Source organism: Corapipo altera, unplaced genomic scaffold (assembly GCF_003945725.1).
Source record: "Corapipo altera isolate COAL_440 unplaced genomic scaffold, ASM394572v1 46, whole genome shotgun sequence".
NCBI classification, from domain to species: domain Eukaryota; kingdom Metazoa; phylum Chordata; class Aves; order Passeriformes; family Pipridae; genus Corapipo; species Corapipo altera.
Genome location: NW_020884883.1, coordinates 9,025,361 through 9,041,686, shown reverse-complemented (window position 1 = coordinate 9,041,686; position 16,326 = coordinate 9,025,361).

Genomic DNA, 16,326 nt, shown 5'->3' with positions numbered 1-16,326 from the left:
AGGGATGTAACAGCTACAAGACGTCAGAGACATGGCTAAGAGTAGGTTTTTAAAAGCAGTATTCCTCAGAACAAGGAAAAAGTCCAGATTTGGAATGAGTCTTGTAAATGGCATGGACCAGTTCTTTCTCCTACTGTCCACTGTGATAAAGAGCTGGTGAGGGACAGTTGCCCTCTGCAACCCTAAATGAAGGATGAGTGACTTTGTGGCTGCATTAATAAATTAAATAATGCTGTAGACCAGTCTCTGGCACCAAAACCAACTGAAGCAGCATTGCAATGTTCCCAGTGTTAAACTGGATCAGGAGACACACTAACAATTTAATTGCACAAGTGACTGGGCTGCTTGGATCTATGCCACAGCATTTTTTGATTTACTAGCAGAAACACTGATATTCCTTCGTAGGCCCTAGTTCATGGGAATTTTGAAGCTCCAAAACCCATTTTGCTCTTGGTTTGGGAACTGTCTCTGATGTTTGCTATAGTCAAACCTTCCTGCAGGATTTCTGCAGACAATCATATGGATTTCTGCAGACATTCAAACTATTGGTGCTGGCATACTGTTGCTCAGCCTCTTGAAAAAAAACCAACACAACAAATTACAACCCCCTCCACACAGGTCTGTCATTACCTTGCTAATCAAAGCAAGAACTGTCAAAGGACCTGCTGAAAGGAAACGTACATGTATATGTCAAGCTTGCACCAATTTAAAAAATTGCTCATTGCCTAATTCATTAAACAGTAGGAAGTAGAAATGAAACTTTAAATTTAGCAGAGATGCTACTGCTAATTATTAACCACAGTCTCTCATTAAGCACTTGCCTATCATTTTAATGAACAGTATGAACAAAAGAGGATAAAATATAATCTAGTAATCAAATTGAAACCTAATGATATCCAATTGAACAAGCATGGGGTCATTTTAGCAAAAGATCAATTGGTGGCTTTATCTTGCTATTGCTAATTAACTGGGGCCTCATTGCTTGAAAATAGTGTCAATTATTCCTGTATCACATTCCTTACTGTCACAAATAAGGAAGGAATTGTACCTGGCACTTGAAAAAGCACTGCCACAAGACGTAGCTTCATTTGCTATCTTTGTACTACTTTATTTTATAAGGGACAATTATCTTCACAGGACAAAATCTCCCCGTGTGATTGAGTTTTGATGCTTCTCATGGCCAAAGGACTTGCTTTGTGTAGATGTTACATGATTTACCATTCTATTTGCTGGATTCAAAAGCAAATTTGTGCAACTCTTATCTGCCACACTCATCAAATATGAAAGGCAGATCAATATCCAGTTGCTCTGTCCTGGTATTGAGCAAGTAATTTAAAAATCACCTATTCACAGTTGTGTTGAGGACAGTGTTTCTCCCTCTGAATGATGAAATTGTTAAGGTAAATGCTGCCTATGTGGAACTCAGGATAGTAGCTGAAGGCAATGTTTGCAGCTGTCACCCTTCCCAAGAAAATGCAGATTATAATGGCACTTTTTTTTCTGTGAGACTTAAATTAAACTGGATCAGATCTTTTCTGTGGCTTTCTCAGTTTTTCTGTCTAGCTTTGCAAATCTGAAGTGGATACTGGGGAAAAGGTAAACTTTGTGATCTCTGTGACATCCTGCTATTGCCTTGGCTAAACTCAAAGGATTCCTAGGAAAGAATGCTCAAATTTGAGCTTGCAACTGAAAATACACAAATGGCAACTGCCTTCCTCTCAAATCCATTCCTGTCTCCTACCATTTAGGAAATCAATTACAGATTATCCCAGTGTGAGAAACCGTAACAGAGTAAAACCAGTTGGATTTAATTGATGTAATTTTAGATGTTGGAAAGTTAGTTGCCTGTGTGTCAACTGCTCAGCCATGATCACTTCACAGTCAAGAGGCAGCTGCAAAGGGCAATTCATTTGATCCATCTCAGCCTGAGAGAAACTGCTTTCTGGAAAAGCCTGGTTTTGTCCACCGACAAAAGAGTGTCTCTGGTAATCAGGTTTGACTCAGTCATTTTTTAGACAGATAGTTAAGTAGAGATGAATGCCACCTAACATGCCACCTTACATTCATCATTCATGACATAAAGATAACATTAAATACTGATATCATTTGCAGTATGTAAGAAGTCTGAGTTTCAAGTCTGCACAATTATTTTCTAGGCTGCCTCTCTGATTAGTACCTCTGCTCTTGACAGGAATGAACGTCCTTCGATTCTCCTTCACTTTTCAGCATCACTGAAGTACACCAGTATTTGAATCTGGGTTTCACAATATTTGGGCATTTTAACAGGTAGCTTTAAAAATCCCCTATTCTGCATTGCTTTGTTTTGCAGTTCTGAGTGCACCGCAATTCAACACTTCCTGCAGTTAATTAATGTTTATAATTTTTCTTTGCTCCAGACATTGATTTTAAGACAGATCCAAAACGGCTAAAAGAGGACTTGAAGATGGTCTTTTCTGAAACAGATTGTTAATTAACCTTCCACTTTCCAGTGTTTGTTAAAACCTGCATTGCTCTTTTTGATAATTCCTCTTTCTTAACCTGCCATTTAAGCTTGTGTCCTTGGCCCTCAAATCCAAACCTTCATCTTTCTTGATCTTGCAAATGGGTCAAGGGGCTGGTTCTTTAGTTCTCTGTATCCCAATTCTAGACTTGGCTACAAGGAACATTTTGAAGGCTTCTGTGAACTGTCAGCACTTTCCCTGTTTACTGTCCCTCTCTTTTATTATCAGTGAATTTCAAAGGTTTATTACTACTGCAACACCTTAATGTGTATTAAATTTTGTGATTGTCTAATCAGAATTAGTGATTTAGTACAAAACTATCCAAACGGTAACATTCATCTTGCCAAGACAGTTAAAGGACTAAAAATAAATGAATCTGTCTTCAATTGCCTATTACAGAAAGATTACCTGTGATGCTGCATTCCCAAATTATGGTACTCCTATCCTTTCCTCTAACAAGGAAGGCTGTCCTAGTCTCCCAATCTGTTTCAATGTTTTAATATTTTCTTGAAACACACTGTAAACAATGCAACACAGTGCCCACAGTCTGCAACACCAGACTCTTTCCTGCAGGTTTTGTCCCCCCCTCTCCCTCTGGCAAGCACTTAGATTTGCACCCCTTTCTGCCTGGCTGCCTTCATCTAGCACAGTTTAAGCTGCAACCAGTCTTGTCACTGCTGATCTCATCACAGTCTGATCTGTTAGCTTGTGATTGACTTTACCATGCTGTCCAGTGCCTTGGGTAGCAGCTTATTGTCTCCAAAGTCTAAGACATAGTGGGACATTTAAATGTATTTTCCATTTAGCCTGAAAAGACCAACATAGCTTTTCATCTCCAATTACTGTGGAATAATACTCTGTTCGGTTCTAGTCTGATCACATTTGTGAGTAGCAGTGTTCATGTACTAGGTCTGGAAAAAACATTAATAAAAAATGTCAGTGATAAGAAAACTGGATAGACACAAACCTAGGTATTAAAGAGTAGGACATTTACCTTTTGAAATGAGTGGGAATGTCTTCATGGCTGTCAGTGCCTCTCTGCAGTAGGGACAAGACAACAGCTCCACTTACACCATGGTCTTATCTTTCTCCTTGGCCTCAGTGGCCCTACTTACAGTTGAACACTATGGTCACCATCTGCTCCTCCAGGTAGGAATTTGCCTGGATTAATGCAGGTGGTCCTCCATCTGAATCAGCTGCCTGTGCTGCCATCATCAATGGCATGTAGAAGTTTTAGGCTGTGATTCATCTGATTTATTTAGATGCCTGCATTAAGATGATATGAATCACATCTTAAAACTGCCTGTCTCTCACTACAGAGCTGAGAGTGACAATGATTTAAATGTATATAGATATATTATATATCTATACTCAATCAAACAAACACCTGTAGAAGTAACATCTATACTAATATTGTAAACCATATCAGAGCCAGCTGGCAGGAGCAGACCAGATAAAAACTCTCTCCTCCTCCAAGAAAGGATGACAATGTGTGACCTGCCCACTGGAAAAAGCCCTAGCCTGGAATCCCTTCTCAGTTCTCACAAGCGCTTTGGGGGTGTGCTAGTTGAATGAGACCAAAACCATATCAATGACTTTTCAAGCAAGTTAACAGTGGGAACAATCAAGTTCCCAGTCCTTGGTCCAGGGCTTGGCACTCTTTATTTAATGTACAACTCCAGAGTGTCATAGCTACTTTTTAACAGAATCCTGATACCATGTTTCTCCCTCAGCTTAAGTGCTAAAACACACTTGTGATGAGGAGATATTCATAAACGTATTATTTCTCTTTTCTCAGGACATCTAAGAGTTTTCAGGATCAACACCTTCTCATAGACTGTATTGCTTTGTGGAACTATTCTACCCTGACTGGAGCTTTCCTGCCCACACTAACTTGTTGCCTGCTTACCCTGCCCACTTACTAGTGAATCCTTCCAGCCCATTGTACAAGGAGGAATGGCTTCGATAGAAGGGGTTCAACACCCTCTCTTTTTCATCCAAAACAACATAGCTCAGTACTTAGTTTCCCTACATGAGGCATGGGTCTGAAGCTGTTCAGGCAAAGAAAATAAAAGAATAAATAAGCTCCCCATATCCTGTTTTATTGCTTTGGCTGGACTGAGCTCTACAGGGCATCTATCAAATCTGCAGAATTATTGAGTCTTGGTGGGACATGAGTATGAAATAAACAACTCTACGCAGCCCTGCAGAAACCAAGGCTCTTCTGGCATGCATGGAAGAAGTCTCATCTCTTGCTTATACTGTCATAGAAAACTGAGCTGCCTGTGAAGCTCAAGCAACTACATGGAAGTTTTGAAGATTTAGGTCTTTGATACCCAAGATACAGTTTAAGTTGGTTTTATGCTCAAGGGTCTCAGTCATTTGCCCAATAGAGAAAGTGTCATTTCCTTATGATGGCACAAAAGGCAAACAGGAATCTTAAGTATATCTTAAAGATATATTTATAACTCTAGGGTGTCTGCCTTCCAACAAGTTACTTGGCTATGCCTTGAGAGTGGATGTGATCTTATGCCACTGGTTAGACAATCCCATGTTAAAACAGTCTTTATAATGATTTATCAATTTTTATAGTTTGATGTTTGCAGGAAAGATAATCTGAACATATCAGATATCTTGGTGCAAAGAAATAGCTTTATTTAAGGTTAAAAAAGAAACCAATCCTCTTAATTCAAAACCATTTCATTTTCAAACCTTCCTGTCCATGGATAGCTCTGGTTCCTGGCTCAGCTGTGGAGTATCAGTCACTAATATGTGCCCTGGTACCCTCAGGGTTCTGTATGGATAAATTCCTTGTGATGATTTTACCGGTGAGCACTTCTTGGCTGAGGGGTTTTTTTCCCTTTTTGTGTATGCTTTGTACTTTACTTGTTGGTAAGTGCAAGTAGTATGCTATGTGCTACAAAGAAGTTTTTCTTGTTTTGCTTTAAACAATTAAGTTTGTACTTATGATGTATATTTGCCATGTGCAGTGCAGACATCTTTTCTCCACAAATGATGCTACCTTCTTAGTTTAGAGACAGTCAGTAAAGTTAATTCACTGTTATAAGTCCTGGGCTCCAGGGACTCAAGTCACTGTTGCATATGTGTTCTAGAGCAACACTGATGCAACTAAAAGGTTCATTAAAGCCAGTTATCTAACTATAATCTGCATTACAATAAAAAAAAAGAGGTATCTCCCATGCTTTCAAAAAATTTGAGAACTCTTTTGGCATGAATTCAGACGCATTCTTAATCTAATGGGCATGCTCAGTCAGTGCAGTCAAATATAGGAACAATGCCAGAGACATCAAATTCACCATCACCTTTGCACAGAGTTCTGCAGCTTCCCTGTGCATTTTAGAACAGAAACAACTGACCTGAGAGCCATATCCTCCAGATCACAGCCAGGATGTGAAGCAAGTCTGGAAAAAGCTGTACTTCTGTTTTTTTCTACTGCCTTGCTTTGTCTGGAAATGATAAACTTGTATTAAATATTTTTAAATATGTTCCATTCTTTCTCAGAGAGTATAAATCCAATCTGTGTTCAAATGGACGGAGTTACTCAATTTTAACCCTGTATAATTATTATGTCAACTTCCAGATAACACAGTAAATATGTTACAAAGCAGTGATCACCTGCCAAAGCCATCAGATCTGGAAGAGGCACTAGCACGGAGATACCAGGATGCTCAATCCATCTATACAACTGTTTGCTTGCTGGCCAGGAATCTCGCTGCCTCTCCCGTCTTGTTTCCGCTGATGACAGAGGAAGGACTGGCTGGTGTGATGTGGGCATAGCAAAGCACTTGGTTTAACATCCTGCTCCAGCACTGGGGATCAGGCACAGGGAGGCCCATCAGGCACTCTCAGACAGTTCCACTCACAAGTTTTGTGTTCCCTGTTATTCCTTCCCCCATTTCTTGTACCCCACTCTTGTACCTCCCTCTCTCCACCTCAGCCCTCTCTCAACAAAATCATCCCTAAACATTTTCTTCTTATTGTACCAGTTTTGCTGCACCTACACCCAAATTTTTTATTTTGATACTATTGCTTAGGTCTCCTTGGACATATATAGTGTTGTTGACATAGTTCTCTAGATACTGATGGACTTTCCCAAGGACCCCAAGAGGCCGCCAAATACTCCTCAAAACATCCCTCCATTTATCTGTGAAGCTTGGCCATTTCTCACGTAGCTCCCCCAAAACAACCTCTCTGAAATCCAGCTTTCCCTCACAGTGTGAGCTGTAACTTTTGTCAGTCTCTCACATTGCCAGCTGCCCCATACAGAAATTTCTCATGTCTCATCCTGTAGATTTCCATATCCCACTCAGGCATCCTCACCTCAGGCCAGCATCCAGCCAGTGACCTGCAGTTCTAACAAAGTACATTGCTCACAGAAAGGTAAGCTCATCTTGGGCCAGAAGCAGCTGGTAATTATTTATTACATTTTTTAATGTTCATTGCTGTTACTATGAAAGCTCAAGGCTATCTCTCCAAGAAAATAGTAATATTCCTCTCCAAATTATGTGAAGTCCTTTGTTAAATTAATAGATGCACTTTGACCCTGAAAGAATGAACAGTGTCGTGGCTGAGGATGAAAGACCTGAGAGCAAAGTCATAGAAGATGTTTCACTGAAATTTGTAATTAAACACCTCTAGTCCATATTTTAATGCTAAATTTGCTCTCCATAACTCCTGCAGAAACTCTTCAGGGGACTATTAAATTGTCTGTACCATATTTTTAGAAAAATATTCCCCCAATTTTCACTAGGGAATAATTTAAATTTTTCTATCCTGGATTTTAGTCTGAACTTTTAGGAGTTTTTCTCATCATCTGCAGCACTGTTTGCATGCATTTTTATACTACTTCAAACACAAATCATCTTAAAACTCACCCACAAGAATATGACCTCTGTATGTTTACCTGACATGAATCCTAGACAAATTTTTCTCTGCTAGGAAAAGCTCAGATTGGGGAATCATTTTCTTTCTGACAGAGCAGAGAAGCAAGTTCATAGCCTTTGTTATTTTGAGACCTCTCTATCCACAAGAAGTTCTCCTGTGCTGCCCTTGCTTGGCCTCAGGGGATTTAGGAGTGAAAAGTCAGGATTTAGCCTCTGCCCTACTAGAAACCACTTGTTCTTCCACTTCTGTGGCTTATCCCAGGTGCAGCCTAAGTCTGTAGCAGCTTACAAGACTTGCACTGACCTGTCTTGGGAGGTATGAACAAGGAACAGAAAACAAGACCAGGGCAGGGAGGTGGAGACAGTGATTACAGCCAAGCTGCCATGATGACTCTTTGCGCACCTGCCTCAGCTGGAGAGCTCTCTTCCTTGGCTCTTCACAGCATGAACAGGATGAAGATGTTCTGAATGACATCTCTTTATTTCCTTGTCTTCAGAGTCTGTATTAATGAGATATGCAGATCAGCAAACCAAAGTTAATTATTTTCTGACACAAATTAGGGGAGATGAATCACTAATTATTAAAGCAACTTTGAGGTCTCTCTTTGCATGGCTTATGTAAAACAAAGGGGAAAGTGACAGCCTCACACAGCTCTGGTGGTGCCTGTAACACTCCTGAGGAAGCAGGAGTAGATATTTCCACAAGAATGTTTCACAGCCACCAAAATCATAGAATGGTTTGGGTTGGAAGGGACCTTAAAGATCATCCAGTTCCAACTCCCCTCCTGTGGGACATCTTCCACTAGACCAGTTGCTCAAAGCTGCATCTAATCTGGCCTTGAGCACTTCCAGGGATGGGCATCCACAACTTCCATGGACAACCTGTTCCAGTGTCTTAAAAAAAAAATAATTTGAGTTTTCTGCAACAGAAGGTTTCCAAAACAACTGAGGAGTTTTCCATATGTGGGCAAAGTATCTGGAGGAGCTGATATTAGCCATAATGGGCAGGAATCACAGAATCACAGAATATGCTGAGTTGGAAGGGAACCACAAGGATCATTGAGTCCAACTCCTGGCCCTGCACAGAACCATCCGCAAAAGTTACACCATGTACCTGAGAGTATCATCCAAATGCTTCTTGAACTCTGCCAGGCTTGGTGCCCTAGGGAGCCTGTTCCAGTGCCCAATCACCCTCTGGGTGAAGAACCTTTTTCTAATATCCAACCTAAACCTCTCCTGACATGACTTCAGACCATTCCCTCAGGTCCTGTCACTGGTCACCACAGAGAAGAGATCAGTGTCTGCCCCTTCTCTTCCCATCACAAGGAAGTTGTAAACTGCAATGACGTCTCCCTTCAGTCTCCTCTTCTCCAGGTCGAACAGATCAAGTGATCTCAGCCACTCCTCATACAGTTTCTCCTCCAGGCCCTTCACCATCTTCATTGCCCTCCTTTGGACACTCTCTAAGAGCTTAGTGTCTTTTCTTCTATTGTGGTGCCCAAAACTGCACAATATTCAAGGTGAGGCTGCACTAGTGCAGAGGAGTAGAGTGGGACAATCCCCTCCCTCGACCGGCTGGTGATGCTTTGCCTGATGCCCTCCTGGCTGCCAGGGCACTGCTGACTCATATCCAACTTGCCATTGACCAGGGCCCCCAGGTCCCTTTCCGCAGCACTGCTTTCCAGTGTCTCATTCCCCTTGCTCAGGAATCATCTGCCTGAAGGTTCAAAATGGCATTCAGCCAGGTTCCTGGTATAGCCCCCAAACAGAAATACATGACTTCCCTGACCTGTGTGAAATAAGCAGTTTTCTCTCTTTCTTAACTACAGAGGCAGCCTAAGATCCCTTCATCATTTACATAACTGTTTGACATGGAAGTCAAGCAGAAAACTCCCATGCTAGATGCTTCCTTTTGTGCCTTTATGCCCTGGGCTTTTCTAATTACTCTAAAAAATGGCTTTAAAAATATGGATTAAGTGGTTTCAGTAAAAAAGTTATTGGGTTTCGTGTAAGGTAAAATGTCACATGGAAGTTTTGTTTCGTATCTTGTCTCCTGGCTCTAGAAGTCATGGAGGAACTATGCCTACTGTGAAAAAACAAGCTATGCTGAAACCTTTATTTGTATTAATAAACTAAGCTGGAGGTATAGGTCTGGACACTTGATTTTCTAGAGTGGCTACATCATTAGAACAATCCATAGTACAGTTTTGTCCCAGGTTTTGCTGTGCTTACCAGTAGCAGTATAACTGCAGTATACCAACAGCCCAAAGCAATGAAGCCAAAAGATTAAGATTTTGCTGTTAACTGTTCTGCTGTAATTACATTGAACTTGATCAATTTGGTGGTAAAAAGAGGAAGACTAGCCTTATATGTTTAAGGCTCAAAATACAACACAAAACTAATCATAAATCATTCCCCTTTGTGAAACCTAGACTCTGGATTTTACATTCATTGTTGGTGTTACTGCTTTCATTGTCAGTAGTATACAGAAAGTGCCTGGGGTAATCTGGGCAGGCAACTGTGAGAGCAAAAAGACAGAGGTGAAAACAATTCTGACACTCAGGTCTCAAGTAGTTAAGTGTCCTTGAAGTTTCCTTCAAGACTGTATTTCCTTCAATCAGTATTGAGAAAAATCAGCAAAATATATAAATATTGTCTTTACATCTCACCCAAGTAACTCTCATAAGTGATGAAGAATGCTGTGGTCCTACAACTTTATATTTCGCAATTGGAATACAGACCAATTTTGGTAATTACATGTACATGAACCTTCCTAAACAGATAGTATTCCCTCTGAACAATGAAAAAATGTTCTGATCTGATCACTGACAAATAACACTTCTCAGTTTCATAAGTCCTCCTTCTGAATCTCCTAGCATCCATACAGGACCCTGTTATCTTTAAACAAATGTCCCTTAACATTTAAGAAGCCACTTGCTCTAATTTTAGCAATGTTGCAAGGACATGTTCTTGCATTCTCCTTCATTACCACGTTGCCAGCCTCCTAAATTAACATTCAAGATCCTACTTCCCTGTCACAGACAGAGCTGACAGGAGAATTCACAGGTTTTAATTTGAAACATTGCCCTGTTCTCTGCAATTAAGTTTATTTCTCTAAGTTGGGTGAGAAGAACAATGTCAAAAATGGTAGTTGTGGAGTCTTCACTCTTGGAAATATTCAAAACCCTGTCTAACATGACCTTAAGTAACTTGCATTGGTTAACCCTACTTTGAGCAGGGGTATTGGACTAGAAAATCTTCAGAGGTCTCTTCCAACCCCCACCATTCTAACAGGGCTGGATCCTTAAAACCCCCTCACAGAGAGACAAAGGACCATGAGTAAATTCTAATAAGTGAAATGTAGTGGGACGGTGACGCAAGAGATCAAGGTCACCATCAGCTTCTGTGGGTGCAATAAAGCTTTTCCAAAACTATCAAATATTCATGAATCTAAGGAAAACCCAGGAGACCTGATGAGTACTCAGTAATCAGAATCCTTTGGATGTTCTTTCATCACAATGCATATGAACCAAACCACCTTGTCCACCTGATCAACTTGATCACCTTAGATGCCTGACTGGTAGGGAGGCTACTTGGACGCATGTGTCTTGGTGCTTGAGATCATGCAGTTATGAAGATGGGAGAAACTGGCCTTTTGAAAATAAAATAACCTTTCCTTCCATATAACATCTGGCTTTGAGCTTTATAATATTGTTTCTACAATGGTGCATCATTATTTCCTACAATGACTTGCTGCAATATGAGGCAATGAGAGCTTTTTCTTTTACAGAAGCACTGTAAAAATCAGTGCACAAATTTAATGTATCATTTTCTAAGCTGGGATAAATTAATACTTACCTTTGTTCATTTTTAAACTGCAGTTGTCTGCTTGTCTAAAAGATATGGACAAGTTCAAACAGGAATTATTCTGGTAAATCCGAAGGACCTGTTTTAACCCAGGCTGGCCCAGACTATCAGAATGAATCCCTCTTGCACTAAAGTTGATGGCTACATCAACTTACGAGTACTCAGTTAAAAATTACAACACAATATGTCTAGTTTTGCACACAAGTTTCAATTTTAATGGTCGCAAACAACATAACTCATCATGTTAATGCAGAGCTCCAACTAATCTTACTTACATTATCTTCAGTCAAAATCTTAAGGACTGTAAGACTCACTCCTGTTCACCCCTGTTTATTCTTCTCCTCCTTCCTTGATCTCCAGCACACATCACCTTTGGGAACAGACTGTTTTGACAGTACCAACAGTACAATGATGAAATATGCTACATATCAAAGGCAAGCAGCACCATCTGCCAACTCTTTCAAAGCACTGCAAGGAGCAGCAGATTTAGACTGAACCAGGCAACTCTGCAGTAGCAGTGGGTGAGAAAAGGAAAGATGATACTCTCCACACACTCCCCACTTCTTTATAATGTCCTACAATAAAGATACCTCTTGTGTGCCATTGAGTCAGCCCATGACTCAAACTAATCAAGAATTTTTGAAATGCACTGAACTACAACATACTTTTCTGAACATTTTGGTTTGTTGCAATAAAAAGAAAATCATTCAAAGTAATAGGTTAGTTTAATTTAAAGACTTTTGAGGAAATTTTTCTAAGGTCCAAGATGATAAGAGAGACCACAGGCATTCATATATAATCAATATTCTCTTGTCCTAAATGATCCTCTAATTTTTCTTCCAGAGAATCTCTAAAACAGGGCATGGGGGGTGTCTCAAGACCATCCATTTTTATTCCTTCCCTCCCTCTCCCTCCATTTGCTCAGATATGTCCCCTTCCAGATGTGTGAGTATCTGAATAAACATGCCTCCCTGCACAGGAACAGAGGGCTAGAGACTTTTCAAATATTCTTTTACAAAAAACTTTTGGGAAGCAATGCTTTTTCTGGTAGTATACAAGCAGGTTAGTTATGAAATAGCCTCCTCCTCTAAGGAGGAATTGATTCAAGTTGTCATCCATGATTAAAAAACAAAAAAAGGAAAAGAAAAAGGTATAAACAAGATAGTCCTCCTGACCTCTAAATTCCGAAGAATAAGCATGTGCCACAGCTCTTGTCTCCTAGATAGACTCTTTCAGTAGTGGGAATTAGCTTTCTCATGGATGACATGTTTTAATTAGTGACAATAGCAGATTGACTGAGGTGAATAGAAGGTAAGTTACTCTGCAGACTTGAAAATTCTGGCACAGAAAACATGTGGTACAGTCAGAACTGGAATTCAGCAGGATCGAAACATTAACACAAGGCAAACAGATGTCTTTTCAGATGCTTAATACAGATTTCACATACCTCTAAATGCCATCAGTTGAGTCCAGACAGAGAACCAGCTGGTGTCCGGAGATGAGGTGTTTTGATTACTTGCTTGTCACTCCTTTGTCACTGAAATCAAAATTACCAAACTCACAAGAAAGCTGAACCAATATATGAAAAATAAAAGGGCATCACTCCAGAGAAAGCCTGTATTCCATGTGTTAAACCAACAAGTATAGGGAGAAGAGCAGCACTGAATTAGGACTCCAGCTGGTTCTAGTCATATAGTATACATCAAGTTTTTTAAATACTAAATAAAACAGAGGAGTAAAAAATACACATATGCATCTGGGATGACCAGCTTCTGGCTCATCACACAACCAGCCTGGCCAGGCTGGCCAGTGGCAAGACAAAAGGGATCCCTGTAGTTTTCATGATGGTTCTCTGTTGTGTTGCAACCTTGCTCATACTCAGCATCTCTTTCCATGGGAATTATGCAAATTTTAATGTTATTAACACACAATTTACTATATTTAAATGTTTTTGTACTTGAAGGACTCAAATGAAACTGGCTGTTGTTCCATTTTAGCACCTTTCCTGGTAAATTCTGTATCTGCAACATCTTGTCTTTGTCACATGCACAGAGCTGCCATACAGACGTGCCTGCACTGTAGCCCTCACCATCCGTGCACTCACAAACATGAGCATGTGGCCAATAAGACTAAGAGCAAAATGGAATGCACAGGAGAAAGTTACAAGACTCTTTACAAGAGAAAAGCAATTTTTAAATCTGTTTTCCACTGTAAAACATATACATATGTTTTTCTTGATACTCATTACCTTGATAATGAGTAACCTGCACTATTGGTTCTGGGGTTTGGGTTTTGTTTTGTTTTTAGGGGGGATTGTTGGGGTTTTTTTTTGGGGGGGTGGGGTTGGTTTGTTTGGTTTGGGGAGTTTTTTGATTGGTTGGGGGTATTTTATTTTATTTTTCAATAAGTTTTGCAAATTCTCTGGAACTCAATATACCTGTGCATGCCCATGCAAGTCTATTACAATTTTTTTTTTTTGTTAGAGATCCACCAGCTAAAGTGAATTATAGATGCTGATTTCATCCCTGTATCTACATGTTTTTTGGCTAGTTGCTCAGCCTAGTGTCGGGTGTTGAGAGACAGAAACACCCCAAAGCTGCAGCTGAGGTGGAACTGGAAAGGGGCTCAAAGCTGGAAACTGGAAAGCTCAAAGCTGCAGAAAGATCTATCCCATGGTGAGTGTTTAGCTGGAGGAAAGGCTTGGGTACGTTGACTAAGGTCCTGCCAAGGATTACAGTTCAGTTCAGAGCCAAGAGATAAACTCAAAGCTACAGCTGCTAGAGGCTGGAAAGTGTCTTTCTGAGTAAAATTAGGGCTGATGCCAGAAGCCACTTTGGAAGAGTGCCATCAGCCCTGCTCCTGCAGCTCTGGGCTTTCTCTCAACCCAACACTGAGGTAAATGACTGGCATTACTAGAGCTCCTATCAGAGGAATACCTAGTCCCTGACTGAGCAGGTTCTCTGGTCTATGGCTTGGCTTATTGCTAGGGTCAGGATTAGATCTGAGAGCAAGAGGAAGACCACAGCAGGAGCAGGGCTGGAATATGACAGAGAAGACTGCAAAAAGTATCTTCCCTTGGACATGGTGTAACTGGGAGAAGGTTTGGGAAACCCTGTCCAAGGGACACTCTAGAATTAGGATTAGGATTAGGTTTAGGGTCAGGTTAAGAGAAAAAGTCAGCACAAAACTACAGCTGTAGGAGGACAGGAAAGTATAAAGCAAACTAAAGGCTAATGCCCTAAATTTTCTCTTAAGGAATATTTAGTCCACAGGAAGCTCTTAGCTTAGGGGTAGTGTGGTTTACTCTCACCAGAACTTTCTAAACCTCACTAAAATCTTTTGATTTAATAGTGATTAAAGAGGTTGCATGCTTCAGCAGCAGTAACAACATGTGGAGGTAATGTCACAAAGGAGGTAAGATGAAACCATGTTGATTAGGTGACAATTTGTTACAACACACTGTCATCTGTAGAGTGCATTACGTTGTAGTGCTGTCAGGAGTCTCTGTTGGGTTATATGCGCACAAAGACACCCGCACACACCTACAAATGTTCTGCTCAAATCCCCGTCAGCTAAAAGCATCAGAGCTGCCACTGAAAGGAACATAAGTGCCCTGGTCTGTGAAGGGCACGTAATCTTACACAGAGAAATGACACAGTGGCCCCTAGTGGACATCATTGCATTAGTAGAAGGTCTGCCCTTCTGCCCTCATCTCCACAGCAGAGAAAACCCCTGTGGCATCAGGGGACAATCTCCAGGTTTGGCCATTCTCAGCAGCTCTTCCAAAAAACAGCTTTCATGAAATTGTCTTTAATTTCTTCCCACATCTCTTTCATCTGCTTCCACACATTCTGCAAAAAAAACTTCCTTGATCACCTGGATATTCGTACTACACATATATTTCTCATCTATTTTAATTACCTAGGATATAGATCATTCCAGTTATTTCTCACCTTGATGCCCTTCTCTAAAACAATTTCAATTTATTGTTGGGATTTTTTTTAGGAAAGCAGTTCCAATTTTTTGTCATGGTGCAAATAAAGGCAGGTTTATATATTTATTCAGCTAATGAGGGGATTTGTGTTGCCCATTAGCAAATCAGTCTAAGAAATTACAGAAGAGCAAACCGCTTGGTAGTAACTGCCCTACACAAATTTTTCCAACCCCATCCCTAAAATAATCAAATGCTTAATGAAAGATAAATAAGCATTTGAAAAAATAAAACAACTATATGAAAGCAGGCCAGAGAATCACCCAGCACTGTACCTGGAAAGAAAACAGTAATAGCAAAAAGCAGATACCTTTCCCCAGCACAGTCTCAGCAGTCTTAGTCCCCACCCTTTTGTGGTTAGAGGACTTTCTAAGACAGGATGACTTTGTCCAGTCACTTTCTTAATTAATTTAAATTTTTAACCATTTAAAAAATACTTCAGTAAGCAGTTCAATATTTTAATTACCCACAGGAAAAGTATGAATATTTTTGGGTTTGAGCCAATCACCTATTTTTTTATATTTGTTGCTTCTTAATGACTAACTCTAGTTCTTGCATTACACAATAAGCAGCTGTTCCCTGTCCACTGTCTCCACGCCACTCACAAATTAACTGCTTCACTTTTACTGTAAGTTAAAACAAATCTTCACAAGATGACACAGAACAGCTTCCTACCATCTGTTAGTCTATAATGTATCAGTGTGTTGCCCTGTTAATCTACAATGTATCAGTGTGTTGCTAGTAAGGCAGAAAATTACAATTTTTAATCACTTATTCTTCATCTGAATCATGCCTCTCCTGGAGTTATGTGGGAGCAGAAACTAGCTCAGCTTTTCTAATCCATATGATATCTTTACTTTTGCTTTATGTTTGCTGTAGCCAGAAATAACTGAACAAAGATTCCTCCTCTGTTGAAGCCATGGGAAGCTTGCCATGGTTTGTAGTGGGTTCAGGATTATACACAGATGTATTTCTAGGCTCTGATGGCTCAGAAAGCCAGAGGTCTGAGCCGGTCTCCCAGGCAGACTGGCTTACAGTTCCCGAGATTGAATCTCACTGACTT